Here is a 20,004-nt window from a genome sequence, read left to right on the forward strand (position 1 = left end):
AATACATCCCTCACCTCCTCAGACCCCTGGACAGAGCAAAGGAAGCATCAAGCCTCTTTTTTTTTTTGAGACAGAGTCTTACTCTATCGCCTGGGCTAGGGTGTTGTGGCATCATCATAGCTCACAGCAACCTCAAACTCCTGGACTCATGCAAGGGATCCTCCTGCCTCAGCCTCCTGAGTACGTGGGGCTACAGGCAAAAGCCACCATGCTAATTTTTCTAATTTTTGTAGACGGGGTCTCTCTCTTGCTCAGGCTGGTCCCAAACTCCTGGCCTCACATAATCCTCCTGCCTCAGCCTCCCAAAGTGCTAGCATTACAGGTGTGAGCCACCACGCCTGGCCCAAGCCTCCTTTAATCTTCATCAGCACCCACATTCCACTGTCCCCAACCTTTATGAACAATTCATGTTTCTCAAGTGTCATGGACAGTGCCACCATACAGCAGCTGCAAGATCTCTCTTCCAACAAGATTGCTGCCCCTAAACCCTGCTCCAAGGAGCGCTAAGGGCTTCTATGGATATAGAAATCTAATAATTTAAACCATGACATCTCAGCAGAGAAAAATTTTCAAATTAGTGTAATCAATCTAATAAATGAACTTAGATACAAAAGTAATGACCTTAAATTAAGCCAGGCAAATACAAATTGCAATAAATATTGACTGTGACCGTAATATCAGTCATGTCTGTGTAATTTCTCAGACTATTCTCTATCACTGGTTATATTAAATCATTAATAGGAAGTATGGTGTTGGTTGGTGAAGTTTCATAAATCAGGAATTTTTTTTTTCTTAGATGGTTACTGCTTACATCTTCCCTAAGCTTTAGGTAATCTCATGTTATCACATTTTCATCTTTTTAATGCTGTGTGAAATCCAGGCCTGTGGACAGATGGACACACACACACACACACACACATACATACACTTACTCTGTGATTTAGCAGTAATGTCTTTAAAGCTACAGTATTTCTATTTGATGGTCTATTCATACTGGTGCATAGAGCTCAGGGGCCTTATGGGGGAGAGATACTGAACTTTTTTAATGCACACAATACGGTGTAGTAATGCTATGATAGAGGTTTCACAGGGATCTATGACAATGCAGAATTCAAAACACCAGATTAAATTATGACTGGGCAGAAGCAGGAATTAAAAGAGGAAGTGGTATTTTTGTAGGGTCTTAAAGGTTTGGTAGAAATTTAGCAAACTGAAAGGATAGTAACATCATGTAAGGAACAGCCTGAGCTAAGTGACTAGACGAGTGTGGCACATTGCGTGTGCACTTGCTTCAGAGGGGGCAGGGGAGAGGCCTCGACTGTTGATGCTTTGTGTTGGGCCTGGAGAAGGCCTTGCTATCTTTATCCAACTTAATAAAGATAAACTACAAAACATCATGAGAAATAGGCAGTCTTTCTGATCCAAGTTTGCGCACACTGTAAGCAATATTAAATTAGTAAAGTTAATAGAAATCCATTCTGTCAAACTTTCATAGTTTTTTGAAGAAACATCACTGCAATATTAGATAAGAGAGATAAGAGAAGGGATTCAGCTCTAAAAGCAGGAGAAGAGGAAAAACCCCTCTCTAACCAGGAGGCTGCCAAGAGTCCTCGCTGTTACTGTCCCTGCGGCTGCTTTGCATCTGCAGTCAGCACGTCCCAGGGGCGGCATCCGTCCCTCTTGGTCCTCCTCTCCAGCATCCTCACATAAGGTAGCAGGTGTGAGCTCCCAGACGTGGATTCCTCACTGCTCAGAAAGGAAGTGTGAGAAAACAACCTCACACGCTCACGTACACAGGAGAGCAGACCGAAGCGAAAGGGGAAACCTGGCCTCCCTCTCTGTTGCCACCTCTTCAGAATAAATGCAGCAAAAACAGGAAAGAGTGGGGGCCATTCTAGCAAAGTCATCGACACACACTGAGAATTAAGAGACAACTTACAATCGTCCTCTCTGGGAGTCTTCTCGCTTTTCCAATTTCATGTTTACAGACTCGTTTGCTATCCAAGAAGTAAATGTAAGAATCTGACATGAATTATCCTTTGCTTCCCTTGAAAAGCATTTTGTGATATGTCTTCGGTTTTAACAGTTGTGTTTGTATCAAGAAATTTTATTTGAATTTTAAAAGTTGAAATTATATGAAGATTAAATACATTATAGCAGGCTAACAAAAATAAACATGTAAGAATAATTTTTGTAAGGATGTCTGTTATTCAGGCATTAGGGAGGGGGGCAGATTAATAAGCAGATTAGATATGATTTATATCCAATTCAAATGATGACTCAAGAAGTTTCAATTTAATTATGTATATTTAAAAGCACTATTGCTCAATATGAGTTCTCTCCAAATCGTAAGTAGGTCTAGAATTTGTTTTTGAAGCATGCACATTAAATATTTTTATAGCAGTAGTTTAATTTTAAGAGTGATGTTTTCAAGTTTTACAACTTCATCAGCAATATATTTTAATAATTTACGCATTTGAAGGTGATAATTATGAAGTCATCTGAAGAGCAAAAGATCTGCAATTCATAAAGTTAATCATGGATCACTAGGGAAAACTTTTTACTATGTCGTCTGGATTCTGCACATAAACACTAGTCCAATTATTCATTCATTTCATCAACAGATATTTATTTAAAACTACTAAGTGACAGACATGTGTTTGGTAGATATTGGGTACATAGTGGTGAACCAGACAAGATATGGTTTTCTTCCCTATCCCCATAGAATATGAACAAGCAGAGAAGACAATAATTAGAAAGATCAGTTCCGCAGCAATGTGTACAGCTACTGCAGGTCAAATACAGGATGACAGGGGAGTTCAACTCACAGGCACCTGACTTAGCTTTGGGAAGGGGAGTGTCAAAGAGATGGCAGCTTTGATACCTGACCACAGCTAAAGAAACATCCTTAAAACACCCCTGAACTGCAGCTCCTTTATAGCCTGATGTAATGTCAAGGTTTCACTTCGACTGAAAACTCTTTCACTTAACCTCAACCCCGCTGAGACCTCAAACTGAGCAGACCTTCAGAAATGTATCCCTGAAGACTGCCAGAAACATCTGCTCAAAAAAAGATTCCCTTTGGTTTGTACTATCCTTCACAGGAACTGTGGCATTTTTTTTTTTTTTAACTTCCATTTTTCCATTAGCTTTGCTCAGCTTTTCTCTCCCAGCCCCCACACCCTCGATTCACTCACCTCTCTGAAACCACAGCACTCAGAGAGGGAGGCCTGATGGTGCAAACATGCGTGGAGATCACAACACACAGCGGATCTGAGAGTCTCATTTTCACATATTGTTATTAACAGCTTGCTATTTCTCAAGTCACGGAGCACCGTGTGAAAATTAAACTGAAGCATCCCTTTGATGTCTGACGGAGTCTTCTAAAACTAAGTACCACGGAGGATGATTTTGTTAAATCTAAATGCCTTATGTGATAGGATCATCAGGCATCTCTAAAAACATGGGGTTCAATTAACTGCCTGTGGCTTTGTGTAAAACTCTCCCGAAATGGTTGTATGTCTGCACCATGATTCTGCACCATGTAATTAGAAAGTATAATCCCTAATACCGTGAGCTAACCTAATTTAATACCATCTTTAGAGGATATTTTTCCCACTTTTGATAAAATACATCAACAAATTTGTAAACTCAATCCAAATTCAAAAAAGGATTAGAAAATGTATAACAGGGCATGTTTATCTTTCCTCTCCTTATACCATGCCTCAAGCCTCTTTAGATATAGGGGAACTATTGTTCCAGAACACTTCCTGTTACAACATGAGAAGGTTCTTCTCTCCACACAAGTAAGCCCATTACTTTTCTATGAATACATATCACATACTACATACATGCGCTACCTCTGCCCTTTTATAAGGAAAGATTCTGATGGCTCTTTTCTTTACCTTCATTTTTTGAACTGGAAACACAGTTTCATCTAAAAATCTACTTTTATAAAACTGGGAAGGGGGAAAAAAACAAAATCTGGGTCTTTTTTTTTTTTTTTTTTTGAAAAATCAAAGAGACATTTGATTTTTTTAAAAAAAAAGCTACAGGAAAATATTTCTATTTATATAATTTTATGGGTAATTTCACTTTCTGCTAATTAGTCATGGTCTTTTTCATTTTGGATGCAAAAGCCAAAAATATTGTACACAATTTGTCAAGAAAGGCACATCTAAGAAGTGAATTAAAAATGATAAACTCCATAAAGAATCCCTAGGCCAGAAAGAACATGCATACAGCACATGAGGCTGCAGAGACACCAAATCCTGATTGCAGTGGGCACACAGAGCTATGGAGTCCGCAGTTAAGAAAAGGATATAGCCACATTATTAATAGATCATGAGCAACGTGCTCCCTTTCTTCTTTTGATTAAAAAGGGAAATCAAGACAAGGCAACATCTAAAAACTCCTTTCTTTTATTGAAGAAAGAGCCAACGTCTAAGCTCCACAAAGGAAAATACATATATAAATAACTAATCAGTCTGTTTGCCCATCTGCTCTGCCTTGCTCTAATGAGTGTTAATACGGCAGCCCACCGCGGGGAGAAGCAAGCCAGCTTAAGTGATTTCTAACCTTGAAGCTTTCGTATCCTTGGGCTACTGTTAACACCATTTCACATTTCATTATGGATGTTAAAAATACTACATAAAGAGATGTCACATCGAACATGAGGATAATCTGGAAAAGTCGAGCCTCCCCGTTACCCAGCAATCGCTGGCATCACAGAACATATTCACTCCTCGCCTCACACGCACTTGACAGCGTGACAATCCACAATATGCTGTGAACTCCAAAGACACACGGATTTTGGGTTCTGCTTTCTTTATGGGAAAACTCTCACTTCTGCAAATAAGAACCATACAGAAGTCTCTCTTGGAAACATAATAAGAAGTCCCGTGCAAGAGGATCCACTTCTGCCAGATTTCTGCTGTGAGGTGTGGGGACGAGGAGATACAAGGGGGCAAGTGGAAAGAGCGCCGGACAGGGCGTGAGAACCCCAAGCTCAGGCCTTGAGAACTGGCTGGGCTTCAGGTCTCTGAGCCTCTTTCTTTGATTCTATGATCCACCGGAACATAGGTCCAAGAAGCGATGCTAAGGATGAAATGACCACTTGTAAAAAGGCCATATCTTGCCTAGATTCAATCCATTCACACACTTTGTTCTCAATACTTAGTTAAGATCCACCTGCAAGTTTGAAACCACAAAATGTTCAGGAAGCCCCATGAGGTCTAAAGATTATTACCAATGATGTTTTGACCCAAGGGTATTGCTTTCAATTATGTACAAGCTGGAAAAATGAACAAAGCTTAGCTTTCCCATTTCTTCTTCTCTAGCCTCACTTTACTAAAAAAAAAATTAATTTTAACAATGTTTCTTGTAGTAGCTGGTGAGAAAAAGTTTGTGGAATAATTTTTCTTTAGCTAAGGAATTAAGAATTTTGTGACTTTATCCCGTACCTGAAAACTCTTCTCTTGTGTTAGCTGTGAACGTTCACGTAAGTTCATGCAGGACTGACACTATTTTGGGGAAGGCAAGAGAGGAAAACACCAGCTCCTGACTAAGGTGGCCCACCCTCAGCAGCGTGGCCCTACGCAGAACAGTTATGCTGCTTCTGGATTGGTTTCTCAGTGGTCGAGGCCAATGGCAGATATTCCTGGGCTTTGAATTCTCTTTGTTCTTCCACTTCCAAGACCCAGAATACCAAGGGTATTTGCAGAAAGTTGTAAACCCGTGTCGGTGGGGGGCGTTCTGTGCCACTGCTTGTGACTGGGATTTCTTGACAGCTGCACTGCTGGTTCACCATATCACGTGGGACAAATCCATGTGATCTCCTTGTTAGTATCCTAAAAATAATAATAGCTACACCTGTTTTCCCTCTTGTTTTGGATTCTTTTGAAAATCTGAGTAGATAAGAAGATGCTTTGCAAAGCACTTATCTACGCAAGGTCATATTCTGTGCATGCTTTGCTATGTCACGTACAGGACACGTCCCATCAGGCCCAGGACTTTTCATAACTGTGAGGTGGGGTTGGCTTGCGGAGAGAGCTCCTGGCAGGTGGTCATGCTGGCCTACCCCAAGCACACCCAGACTACCGACAATCGGAAATGGACCGAGAAAATGAAACAAAACAGATGGAAAGGGACAGATAAAAAAATGAAGAAATGACTAGAAAGTGAAAGTAGAATAAGCACTAATTACTAAAAAGCACAATTTGATTTTAACCAAAGCCAAGTAAGTTGTGATCCTTTCAGAATGGCCAGGGAAGAAACTTCCAGGCACTCTGTGTATTAAAATATATCAAAGGAACAGATATGATTCCTGCCCTTAGAGGACCAGCATTCAGATAAGACTAACAGGTCGCAAACATAATAAATTAAAATAACATTCCAATGACTACTGTACATGTGCTACAGGGAAACAAAGGATCAGAGATGTTCTTGAGAGCTGGAAGATATTTCAAGCTAATTAAATTAGAGCTTACCAGCTTTATGTTATGCACCAAGGGATGCAGGAATATCTGTTATAGCAAAATATGCTACTCTTAGCAGACCCTCAGAGAGCATTTGCTGATGTGGAGGACAGTGAGACAGATGCCGTGTCAGTTTTGAGGGGCCCATCCTCCCTAACACCACAAACTACGACAGAGAACTGGAGCTGGATTAGTCTCTTGGAAACCTGCAGGTTACTTTCGTGATGCTGGAGGATCTTGTGCGCATGGTCGTTTTTTTTTTTTTTTAAGAGTTAACGCCTTGATCCCTTGTCCTATGCGCACATCTGGAAAGCATGTATGATGTTCTCATCACTGAATTAGAAAGCCTCCACTTTTACACAAGTCTGGTATAGTCCCCATTTTCGATTCAATGCAATCCCTAAGTTCACTGCTGGAACAGCTTGTATCTCAGCCTTAAGCTGGCTACTGCGGTAGACAAAAGGAAACACGACTGATGGCCATGAAAGGCTATGAATACCCAAGTTGATCATTAGAAGCAAATGTGAGAGTAGTTTAAAAACAAAATAGCCTGCTGGTATTTGCTTTGAGGACTTAATTTGGTACTGAAATTTGAGTATGGATATATTCAATATTCTCAGAATTATCAATATCTTAAATAAAGTAATGTAATGATACTTGGAAAAGATCTGAATCACACAAATTGAAAAACTCTTTCCCTTAAAATCTAAACACACATTTTCCCTCCCCAAATAATCTCTTTCCTCATTTTTTTCTCTTCTTTACTAAAATAAGTGAAATTATCCACAGGAGGCTGGTAACACACCCTGGCCTAGGGCCTCTCTCGCCCCATGATCTGCCTCAGGCTGCACTATCCCAGCTCTGAGAGTGCGATGATCCAGGGAGTCAGCAAACCCACCTCCGTCCTGCTAGGCAGAGAGCTGCCTACTGAAACAAGCATCTCTAGAGGAAAGCCTTGACTACCTGAAATTCTGCCTCTGGAAACTTCAAGCTCCATCTGGAACAGCTCAAGATCTGAGAATGCCCTGAAAACTTAGAGAAAGCAAACATAAAATCTCTATGTTGATGAAGGACTTAGTCTCTCTCTCTCTGTCTTTCTCATAAACACACACACACACACACACACACCCCACTCTGTATAAAAGTTCTAAAGACACAAAGATGATACCCATGTTTTGTGATTGAGGGAGGGAAAGAAGTTGGGTAGCTTCGGGCAAGTTACTTCACAGTGTCTCGGGTCCTCATTTATAAAATGGGTTAAGACCTCAGGAATTGTGGAAGGCGTAGATGAGATGATATATGTAAAGTGCTTAGGACAGTACCTGGCACGTATTAAACAATCAATAAGAGGTAGCTATGGCCATTATCATCACTGTCATCATTATTATGTAATGGAATGGGGATGAACTTTGAGATGACAGGGGCAGAGGCAAAGGACACTAGAAAGAAGAGATGGAATGAGAAATGAGAGGTTAATTTTGGCAGCTTGGTGGTTCTCAGGGATTGCGCCAAATATAAGCAGCAGATTAAACACAGACAGAAAGCAGGAGGCAGCAGTTCTGGAGCAGGAGAAGCACCTGGTCCTTGTGCAGCACCTGCAAACAGAGCCCTGAGAAGTGCCAGGTGTTTCTGTGTTCAGCGGGGGAGGTCAGCCTCTGCGTGGCACATCCCAGGGCTCTAAAGGCAAAGGCTGTGCCCAAGTGAAGGTGATTTCTCCCAAGCTTTGTCGTGGCCTCGATGAGTGTGTAGCTCACATCTTCCCACTGTTACTTGTTCATGTGTCTGTCTCCTTCACCTGGCAGATTTCCAAGGCCGTGACCATCTCCTAACCATTCCTCTCTATATTGGCTCCAGCACAGTGTCAGGCACACAGTAGGTCAGCAAGAAATGTTGACTGGATGAATTCTCTTTGAAACCTCTTTTCACAAAGAAGTGCATGGCTTTGGGGGAATGGAGTGCCCCTCAGCCATGTCCTGGGTCACCTGCATGGACAGCTACTTCTTTAGGATATCACCAATAACTAAAGTTAAAAATGTTTATCTGGACCATCATAGGTAATTTTAAATTATGTTCAGTATATACTACCTAAAAGATAGAAAGGGAGTAATATGTAATATTATACCAGTATGATGGAATTTTGAAAGCTTTTGGCACTTGTATGGTTGGCCCTAATCTGCCCAAGAAAGCTGTGCTATTTCATGTACCTGTTCAACAGTCATTTCTGGGGAACCTGTTTAGTTTTCAACATTCTACTAGAGACCAGAGATTCCAAAATGGGTAAGAAAGCTAGACCTTGATGTCCATTTCCTCACTTTCCATTAGAACCTAGAGATCTTTAGCAGTGCTTTGAAATCTTGTCCATCTGAAAAAAAAAACAAAGGTTTTTGTTTGCTTGTTTTGTTCTGAAATTTAAACCTTTGATTAATTTTCCATAACAAAGAATAATTTAAGGATGATGTCCTTAGAAAGCCAAACAAATTTAAACTATAAATTTCATTTTCAGGTAGCACAAATCAATGCCCCTTTAACCTAATGAGGCTTTTTTATTTTTTAAGGCACCTCAGTTCTCATGCTGCTCTCAAGAAATGCACAAGCCTTTTGGGAACTTCATTGATTTTGTAGTGCTCGGCCAAAAACACATTCTGTACGATCATCTACTAGAAGAAAACAAAGAGTAAGGAGCTGAGAGAAGAGACTCAGACTGCAGAGGACAAAGCAAAGTCAGCTGAGTGATGATGGCTTCACCCGGCTAACATTCCAGCACTTTCCTGCGCTGATGAGCTCGCTCACGACTCTGGGACGAAGTGTCTTTCCACTGTACCCACCATCGTTTCTGGGATGTTTAATGGGGTTTGAGACAACGAAAACATAAAAGTGAGGGCAAGATGCTCTTCCCCTTTAGCCACTGAACGGCTATTAAAGAACACACAGGGTTACAGGTTATGAGCTAAGATGACCTCGCAAAGGTTACCAAAAATTGCAGCCTACTCTAATTATTTGAAGTCAGCCCAACGTTCCCCATCTGAAGTAGCATAATGAGAGAAACATGGTGTTCTTTCCTACTTGTCCGGCACAATGTACTTAGAGAAGGACACCAGAGTGACAAGCTTAGCAGAACTGGACAACGTGGGCAGGAGCGACATGCCTGGGGCCGACCACCAGGAGACGGCAGCTCAGCATCAAGACGCAGTGACATTCTCCAAAGCGTCACATTCAGCTCTAGTCTGAGACACAAAAGTTTGAAGCTTGTATCCGAAGAGAGTGCTAAATGTGTGCCTAGATGATTAACCCTTTTATCGGAAAACGGTACACCAAAAATGGATCAAATGGGGGATTTGGCCACATTCTATTCTAAGGTGGCCTTTGCCCTGGCTGTCTCTGTGAGCCCTCCAGTGGATGGCCAGCTGTGGTGGTTACATTCCCGAATATGACAAAGGCACCTCTGGCCTGTGCTGTCACCCCACCAGCACTTTTATTCTGTCACTGCCATCACCACCCCAGGCAGAAGCCGACAAAAATAAGAAGACATAAGTTTTCTAATTCCAAGATCTCTCTGAAAACTTAAAAGAAATTTTAGGATCCAAATTAAAATTAGTATTTGTAGATCATTTTCTGGACCAAGCTCCAAAATCTCTCACTTACTCATCAGCTTTCTCTATGTCATATATATATGTATATATATATATATTTTTTTTTGGTTTTTTTTGTTTTATCCTTTTTTGAGAGAAGAAAAAAGTCACGCAGTTATGTCCAGAGGATATCAGGATGATCCCACTGGCAGTTTTAAAGCATCAGAAAATGATTAAAATTTTCAGTAAAAAAAAATTTCTCATAAATTCATAATTCTCCCAGTAATTTTCTAAGAGAAAGACAAATCAAGATTCTTAATATACTGATTCTGTTGGGTCCTTCCTCTGGCCCCAAATCCTCCATGACTCACCAATACATTTGGGGTAAAGTCTGAGATATTCCTGGATTTTCAAGCTAGACATGACTGTGGTCAAGTTTCCTAATTTTTTTTTTTTTTTTTGAGACAGAGTGTCACTTTGTTGCCCTGGCTAGAGTGAGTGCCGTGGCGTCAGCCTAGCTCACAGCAACCTCAAACTCCTGGGCTTAAGCAATCCTCCTGCCTGAGCCTCCCGAGTAGCTGGAACTACAGGCATGCACCACGATGCCCGGCTAATTTTTTTCCTATATATATTTTAGTTGGCCAGATAATTTCTTTCTATTTTTAGTAGAGACGGGGTCTCGCTCTTGCTCAGGCTGGTCTCGAACTCCTGACCTTGAGCAATCCATCTGCCTCGGCCTCCCAGAGTGCAAGGATTACAGGCGTGAGCCACCGCGCCCGGCCTAAGTTTCCTAATTTTAACAAATGAGAAAACTGAGGGCAGAGTTCAGGCAACTTACTAACGGTCCTCCAGGACGCAGCCCTGCTGACCCACCTTTAGCTCTTCCTACTGTCCCAAAGTAGCCAGCATCCTCTTCGTCACATCGGGTGGGTCTCAAATACCCCTCTCCCTCGATAGTCTGCTCACAGTCCCACCTCTCCACCTCTGTTTAAGCCTATATTTTTCCAGGAAGAAGCCTTTAGAACATTCCATGCCTTCCCCTAGATTTTCTCTCTTTTCTAAACTCTTACTTAGAGAGTCAATTATTTGGTATTCCTTAGACGTCTCGCTCTAAACAGATACTCAGTGCTTTGAGGGAAGAAATCATCTCCTGCGTTTGTTCCCCCTGTTTCGTTGGGTGCCTTGCTAGGCAGAGAGCAAGAACTCAACAAATCCTCTCCAAAATGACAAGGGCCGTCTCTGTCTTCCCGTCTCTGCACCTCCTACCCCTGCCTAAAAGGCTCCCTTTCCTCACCTTTGCCTGGTTAGCCTCTGGTCTGGGTAAGCTGTTCCTTCCAAAAGGTTCCAGTGCACCTGACAATTACCCCTTCACAACCCTCATCTTAGTGCAGGGTATTCTTAACCTGTAATTACCTGTCCATTGCTTCCACAAGTCTAGAGTGCAGACTCCTTGAGAGGCACAGACTATATATTTCTTATTCCCTGTTATATCCCCAGTTTCCAACAGGGCTTAGCTCAGAACATGAGCTCAATAAATAAATGATGAGTGAATGCCTCCCGAAGAAAGTTGAAACTGCTTCTCATGGAACTCAAGGCTTTCCATCTGCATCTCCAATCCCATCCAGCTTTCTACAGGCACCTTGCTCCAGCCAGGCTAGTCCAGCTATTAACGCCTGCGCGTGTTCTCATTGTCTAACCCCAACCGCCTCTGCTCAGTCTTCTCCTTAAATAGAAAGCCCTCCCTACTGATCTCTGCCTGTTATTCAAATTCTACCCATCCTTCAAGGCCCAGAACAAGTCTTATCGCCTCTAAGAAATCTTGCTCCAGGCTACTCAGATTTTCCCCTTTCTAAAGTCATCAGCATGTATCTGGATGGCCCATTCATCACCTGCCATGTTGCTACATGTCTGCAGTTATCTTTCCATCTCAGTCTAACCTGGCCCACAGGGAGACCCCTCCCTCTGGAGTTACCGTTTACCTCTCATTTAGGAAATAATTATCTATGCAGCTTTGGGACATCTGTACTGTTGTTCTATATTGTTAACTTTTGTGCATTTTTGTCTTGGTGTCCTAATTCATTTATAAAATTTTCAAGGCAAGTCATGCTTTCAATGTCTCTAGTTTTATGTCTTTGCACAAAGTAGGAAGTTAATAAACAGTTTTCACCTGACATGTTGGCAAGAAAGCAAAAGCATACAGGATGAGAGAACGATGGAAATTATTTAAACATAAAAAAAACTTTTACCGAAAGTGCAGCTGAAAATTTCTGATTATTAGAGGCTGTATAAAAAGGTCAAATGTTGATAGTATAATTACACCATAATTTGGTAAAATTACTCTCTGAGTAAAGGTTATTTTTAAATAGAAACTTTTGTCCGTATGATAGAAAATTAGGAGAAAATTTAGTAGACAAGGAATAAAAAGGGAAAGAAAGAAAAATACATACCCAAGATGGACAGCCCCAACCCTACCCCTAGATCAAGAGGGCTGGCCTGCAGCACCCACCTCTGTATCAGCTGGCTTTTGTTACAAGGTCTAGTTCATGACTCAGTTAACACCAAGGCTCTTCAAAGCCTTGCCCAACAGCTTCCTGCAAGTGAACACAATAACTCTCCCCATGTTGCGTGGGGAGGACGGGGACTCAATCTCTTTTGCCTGGTTTGTCATAAACATTTCCTTACAGTTGTTTTTTTATGTACTATGTCTAAACTAAAACTATTCAGTTTCATTTCTTTTCTATCTCACTGTATTCCCCCCAAAATATGCACCGCAGCTGCCTTTAACCATAAATAACAATTCTGGAAGACAAATGCTGTGTTCAAGATTGAGTAATTCGGGGTTCAGTAACCTAGCAACGGAATGTCCAGAGACCTCCCCATCTGTGCCCTCAACGTCCAAATATCTACACACCTCCAAGCCATGGGCCTGTAAACCTGCTGCTCAAGTCAGCTTCGGTTAACTACAAATCCACACTGGCCAACAGCAGAAAGATCACAAAACACAGGAGCCTTTTTGCTGGGCTCCAAAAATCTAAGTGTCAAGGAATATAAACAGGAAGTATACACAGTACTTGGGAGCAGAGGCCACAAAGCTGCCAATTAGGCTTTTGCCTGGGGAAAACCCAAAGCTTCTAGAACCCTCTAACAACCAACAATGAACATATGCACAGGCTAAATATAGGTTTTAATGGAAATGAACAAATGTACCCATCTGCCAGATGAAGACGACAAGAAGGAGAGAAGGGGACACTTTAATGTTTTGTTTTAATGAATTAGTGAGAGTTGAATCCTCATCTCCAAGACAATTACAAGAAATAAAGACTCCAGCCCTCCTCCTTGCTGTTTAGTTTGTCAGCTCATTCATCTCACTTTAGTGGACTCTGGTTTCTAATGGGCATTTGTAGTTAAGGGTCCTTCATTTCTTAAAAGAATATATTTATTTTACCAGTTTCCCAATAGTGAAGGTCATGATACAGGAAAGCAGTGTAACAATGTATTTTTTTTAATCAACCATCCCAGCAGTGGCAAAAATAAATGAAACGTGGGAGGCCGTTTATTTGGATGCCAAAGAGAAAGTGAAATTTTCTACAGGGTGACGCGATCATTTATTTTCCCCAATGAAGCAAACAAATCAAATAGGAATAAAACAAGAGCCTACCTTTCATCATTCATGGTGTAATGAGTTCTTGCTAGATTAACCATTCTCCTTTCCTGTTAGATTCACTCCAAAAAAACAGATATACAATGACGTCAGCAAAAGAGCCAAAGACCATCAATCTGCAAGACAGGAAACGCAGCAGCCATCCTTGCCTCCTTCTTAAACATTAGCTGACTCCTAGCCGGTGGCTCTGGTTCTGCAGTGTAGGAAACAGGCTCACTGACGGGACATGTCTTCGGGAGGCAGCAACAATCGGGAGCAGACTCTCCGGCAGCAGTGCCCTGGGACATGGAGACCCAAACCCGCCAAGGGTCTCCAGATCAGGCGCCTGCCCGTGCAGTATGGTTACGGTCAAAAATCTTGGACTCCTTGAATTTTGTGGGTCCTCCCACCCCTCCAACTCAATTGCCCATTATCAGCAGCTGGACACCAACAACATTCTGTCACCAAGACCAAAGACAGAGTGTGCAAGGCATTGGGATCCCTGGCCACTGGCATTAGAATAACGAGGCCACCACACTGCATACAAGGAACAGGCTAGTTCAAAGCCTAGTTAGCTAAAGCCCCGAGGTCCCACGTAAGAGGCATGGCCAGTAGAATGAATGGGGTGGGTGTTCCTGGGTCACGGGAGTGAGGGGGGGTGAGGTGCTGATACCGATGGTGCTGCCTCTAGCAGTGATGCTCGGAGTTTAAGGGGATGGCAGGCACGCAGGCCTCAGCATCTTCTCCACGGCTGGAGACGAGGAAGGACACCTGTTCTCAATGTCCGACAGTGAGGGAGAGCTATAGAAATCAGAGCATCCGCTGGTATCGCCGGTACACAAACAACTAATGTTTATATACCACGTTACCATTTGCAGAGCCTTCTACACACACTGGCTCTATCAGCCTGCCACGATCTTATCTAGAAGACTTAAGACACTGACAAGTACAACTCTAGATGCCAGTAAAGTCAGTCCAGACCAGGGCACCCCCAGTCGGGTGAGGAAGGGAAGCACTATCTTTAGACAAAGGACTAGTCACCCCAGGTTGACTCCCTCTGCTCGAGAGGGTTTTAGTGAACAAACAAATCAATAAGAATGTTGAAGCATATTCAATGGTATTTAAACATCGCCAACCTTGGTACCTCTTGATGGTACATGCACAACTCAATTTCTGTCGAATGCCTGTTGAAGCTGCCTTTTTAATTTATTTATTTTTTTTGAGACAAAGGCTCACTCTGTGGCCCAGGCTGGAGTGCAGCTGTGTCATCACAGCTCACTGCAGTCTCGAATTCCTGGGCTCAAGTGATCCTCTCTCCTCACTTAGCCTCTCAAATAGCTGGGACTAAGGTGCGTGCCACCACGCCCATGTCTGGTTAACTTTTAAACATTTTTTGTAGAGACAAGGTCTCGCTATATTGCTCAGGCTGGTCTCGAACTCTGGATCTCAAGCGATCCTCCCGCCTTGGCCTCCCAAAATGCTGGGATTACAGGCGTGAGCCACCGTGCCCGGCCTGCATTTTATTTTTGATGTGAACATCCATACAGGAACTCGCTTCTTCTGACAACGGGAGCAGCCGCTCCAGTGAGCAGGGCGAACACTGGGATTTGGGGACTCACTGAGTGACTTTCCTCCCACCTCTTGCTAGTCCCTGCTCCCCTCAACTATTTCAATCCCCGTCACCACCTACTAACAGGATTTTGAATTAGATCTGTGGCTCAATGTCTACAGAGAAGCAGCGATGATTTCCCATCCACTGCAGAGGAAACGCGTTTTTCTCCCAGGACGCTCACTCACTCTGCTGTCCTTAGTGTGGGAGGCGCCCATGGGTGGCGTCCTAGGGGTGAAGCCACAAAGAACAACAAAAAGGGCTGGAGAGAAATGGGGTGAGGAAAAGGGTGTGCTGAGCAGCTGAGGTAGGCTGAGGAAGCTGAAAGCAGCCAGCAGAAAAGTGAGAGAAATAAAAACGGAAGCGAAGTGAGTGGATGCAAAAGCTTTTTTGGATGCTCTCCCTGCCAGGTCAACTTAACCTCTAGACTCAGCTCAAAGCATCTGGTTTCCAGGAAGCCTTGGGGTCCCGGCCCCTCCCAGTGTGCACTCAGCTCTTCCCTGCACTTCCCACGCCCTCCCCGCGCTGCCCTCTCACGTGTCTGTCTCCCCAGCCAGACCGCAAGGGACAAAAGCAGAGACTCTCTCTTACTCACTTTCTAAACCATCTACCCAACTCCTACACCGTGACTGATGCACAGAAGGTGCTCAACGCACCTTTGCCAAAGAACAGATGAATCTTAAAAACGTAAATGCTGTTAATAAACAGATACTGGCCACAGCAATCCTGGGGCAGCTTTGGGAGCCCAACGCATAGCAATAAATTTTTTTATTACAAGAAAGTAAAGTGATTCAGTCACTGAGAAATAAAAAAGGAGAGCTGCGTGTGGTTTCTCTCAATATTCTGCAAGACCACATTGGGCACTTTTATAACTGATATCAATCCTTGAAGGGTACAAATTGAACCCTGCGTACTCTTTGCCCTAAAAGTCTTAGGGAAAACCTTAAAAGAGTCTGATGTACCCTTCCCCTTCCCCTTCCCCGGGAACTACTTATACCTTGGAAAAATAGAGCTTATTCTGTTAGAGTGATGAACTGCTTGAATGTCAGGCTACGTACTAAATAAATTACTCTCTGGACTACTTTCTAATCTAGTCTTCCAGTGAGGCTGGTGGAAGCTGACATGAAAAGTTTAGAACCTTGGAAATGTCCCTATAATATACATCAATTTTCCCCAGAAGGGAATCAAGATATAGAAATAAAAGTACTTCATAACAAACAGCATAATGTGATATACATAGAAAGCAGTTAAATGTTTGTAAATATGATTACTATTGAGATAGTTTTTTTTTTAAAAAATACACAAAACTTTACTCAAGGAATGGAAAAAACTTTTATAGAATTATCTCTACAGCACAGAAAATTACTAACAATATGAACACTACTCTAATTTCCAGTTATTTAAATTTGCCAAAAAATCATTTATGCAAGAGTTAATTTCTCACTCTTTTTAGAGTTTCATCATTCTATCCTCATTGTGTTTCCAAACACAAACTGTCATGCCCCTTGAGCTCTGAATTAGTCAAAGTATTATTCTTTTAAAGTTCTTTTTATGGCATATATTTAGAAATGAATTGAAATTAACATTGTTATGAGAAAATTTCCAAGTCTCTTGTGATAAGTGCCAGCAAGCCAGAGTGTTGTAAAAGCCAGAGTTGGTATAAGTGAATGAAGATGTGAAATTGAAATACTTTTGGAGATGTTTCAAATTATAGCAGAGTCAAAACCATATCCACTTACAATTCAGTACATATGTGCCGGCCATAATATATAGTTCTTTGTAGCTTCAAATAGTCTATATCTAGAAGTATGGATGTTAAGTCCTTTAGAGAAGATTCCTTTTATCTGTTTCCCCAAAGGAACCCAGCACAGATGAATGAATAAACATGAGATTGTGACAAAACCTTCTTCCCTTACCTCTCTTTTGGCTGGACTAAAGAGAAGCAAATAATGCATAAGAAAGACAAAGGGGCAAGCACCATGGAATAATCTAGACCAGGGGAGGGAAATCTGCATTCTAGGTCCTCAAATGTGACCTTTTGGCTGAATCCAGATGACATAAGCCACCATCCACCCTATTGTGTATGGTCATTTAGGTCACTTAAGGATCTAGAAGGCCACAGGTTCCCCCCCCCAACCCCCTTCTAGACCCTAACAATAAAAAAGTAAGAACTTCCCTTACTGGGACCCGTTTATCCGGCCCCTCAAATACCAGGTCTAAAGCTCTGTGAAAAAGCTCTGGTCCCAAGCTCTGTAAGGGCAGGAACGGAGCCCCCTTGGTCACGCAGCCCCCACACTTAGCACAGAGCACTGAACATCACCTACGGAGGCAAAATGCAGCAGGTGAAAGAACCTAAGCTTTGGAGTCAAACAGTCTGGGGTGGAGTGATGCTCTGCTGTTTACCAGCTATGAGACCCAGCGGAGGTTAATTAATCTCTCCAAACCCATTTCCTCTTCTATAAAATGAATATAACACTATCTACCTTACAGGATCGTTCTGAGAATTTAAAATAATATCTGCAAAGCAACTGCCATGATGCCGAGAACTTAGTAAGTACTTAATAGAAGATAGCTATCATTATAAATAAGTGAATACTTATCGGGAAGTACACATGCCTTTAAATGATAAAAATGGCTATATCTGTCTCTAAAAATATATGGGGCATTTCTATAAATCAATATTTCTTAGGCTCAACAGCTTTTATTTCCTAAATGATCTTTTCACTAAGTATCACTTCCATAAAAACACCTCAGGACACTCAAAGCTGATGCAATCTCACTTTCCCTTTATCCGTGTTGCAGCCCATACAAGTGAGAGTGAGGGAAGAACACGGAGAAGCAGGCACACTGACAGCTGGCAAGGTACCCATCAAAGAGGCACAAAAGAACCACAAGCAGACACAAGAGTCCAGAAAAGTCTGGGCAGTGACAGCACAGGGCCAGCAGCTTTCAATGACTGAGCCCAAAAACCAATGTTCATGTGAATGATCACAAAGGGTCAGATTGTCTGCGGTAGATGGATTCTGCTTAAGAAGGAGAGAGAAACAGAATCAATATAAAAAAATATTACTATCCAGCCAGTTAGCCTGGACTCCCACCAGCTGGAATCCATGCCTCTTCCCGTTGGGTTCTCACAGCATTTTGCCTGCTTCTCCACGACAGAGGTCTGCACGGTCTGTCTGATGTTAAGGCTATGCATTAGTAGAGCATAAACTCCTTGAAAGCAAGTAGCCAGTTTGATTCATCTCTGCTCGATAAGTATTTGCTGAACATACCAATTCACTCTTCAAGATGACAGATGCAATTCTAGTCACTTCTATGTCCTCAACAAGTTCCTTCCTTTAGGTAAGAATTATATTAGAATACTCCATAAGTATCTTCATAATTTATTGCTTACCCAGCAACATCGTCTTATGGAACATTTATTTACAACTCTACAACACTGGGGGCGATGTTATCATATTAATAATTAGAAGGCAAAAGATAATGTCAAACCGATCACCTTTTCCAGAAAGCTGCCCCGGATACGTTCTTCTGCCTGGTTTGGTCTTCTCTCTCCCTAAATGTTCAGATAATTGATTCATTTTTTTTTCAGTCAATAGATACTGTGCTGTGAGGCAGCACTATATTAGGCACAACCTGAACATATACTAAAATATATATGAAAGCTATTTGTCTTCAAATGAATGATTGTCAGAAGGTAAAAGTGAGAAAGTGAGAAACTACAACGCAATAAGGTAATTGATATAACTAGCATAAAACCAAATACAGGAGATAAAGTTACAAAGTATGCCTGGATGGAGTCAAGAAAGACTGGGGAGAGAAAGTAGGATTTAAGTTGAGACTTGGAAAATTTTAACATGAAAAATATCAAATCGGGCACTTGTGCTATTATAACTGTTCCAAAAGAGGAAGAGTGGGAAAATCTTTAGCATAAAAGAATATAAATATATCATAACCTTTCTGCAGATCACCAAATTTCTATCTCAGAAGTAAAACTTTTATATGGCTTTTAAGCTGTTAGCTATGATAGTGAAATTACTTAACTTGGTTAGTTAAAGAGGAAGTTAAGTTTAAGCAGGAAGCACCAAGAAGAGATCAGGTGTCAACCTGATAAAGCCACAGGAAGCAAAAATCAGGTTTCAGTATATATACCCTTACCAACCTTAAAGAATGCGATTCAGAAAATATGACCAAGTTTAGAGTTTATTAGAGCTCAAAGCTTGAGGACAGCCACCAGGGAAACACAGCCTGCAAAAGGGTGGAGTCAGTGCTTCAAAGTGGGGAAGACAGGGTTTCACTTAGACAGAAACAGTTTTAGCAGGGTTGCAACATTTTCCGTACAAGGCTAGTACGTATGTTGCAGCGATTTGATTAGTACAGCTTGCTACATTCCGAGGAAGATTGCTTTAACATTCCATAAGGAGTCTCACCTCCGGCACAGCTCAGTCATTCCTTATCATTTACAGGAAAAAGCAGAAGCTGCAACTGCATGTGACTCCAAGCTGCATAGCCACATTCCTCTCAAGGCTCAGAATAACTTAAAGTTCCAACAGCTTTAAGTTTGGATTATTTAATTTCACACTCTATACCTATACACAGAATTATATAGTTTCTTAAAGGGTTCCCAGGGGCTAGTATTAAAAATTTGATAGTGAAAACCAAAAATGAATAATATCCATAATATCCCCAAAGTCTGACTGTTATGTA

General features: G+C 41.8%; 1 protein-coding gene across 2 annotated transcripts in view; it reads right to left on the reverse strand.

Annotated features, from left to right (window-relative positions):
- The window catches only part of C27H1orf21 (chromosome 27 C1orf21 homolog), a 222,691-nt gene that overhangs the window by 141,055 nt on the left and 61,632 nt on the right, over nt 1–20,004 (reverse strand). The window lies entirely within an intron of this gene.

This window comes from Eulemur rufifrons, chromosome 27 (genome assembly GCF_041146395.1).
Source record: "Eulemur rufifrons isolate Redbay chromosome 27, OSU_ERuf_1, whole genome shotgun sequence".
Taxonomy (NCBI): Eukaryota; Metazoa; Chordata; class Mammalia; order Primates; family Lemuridae; genus Eulemur; species Eulemur rufifrons.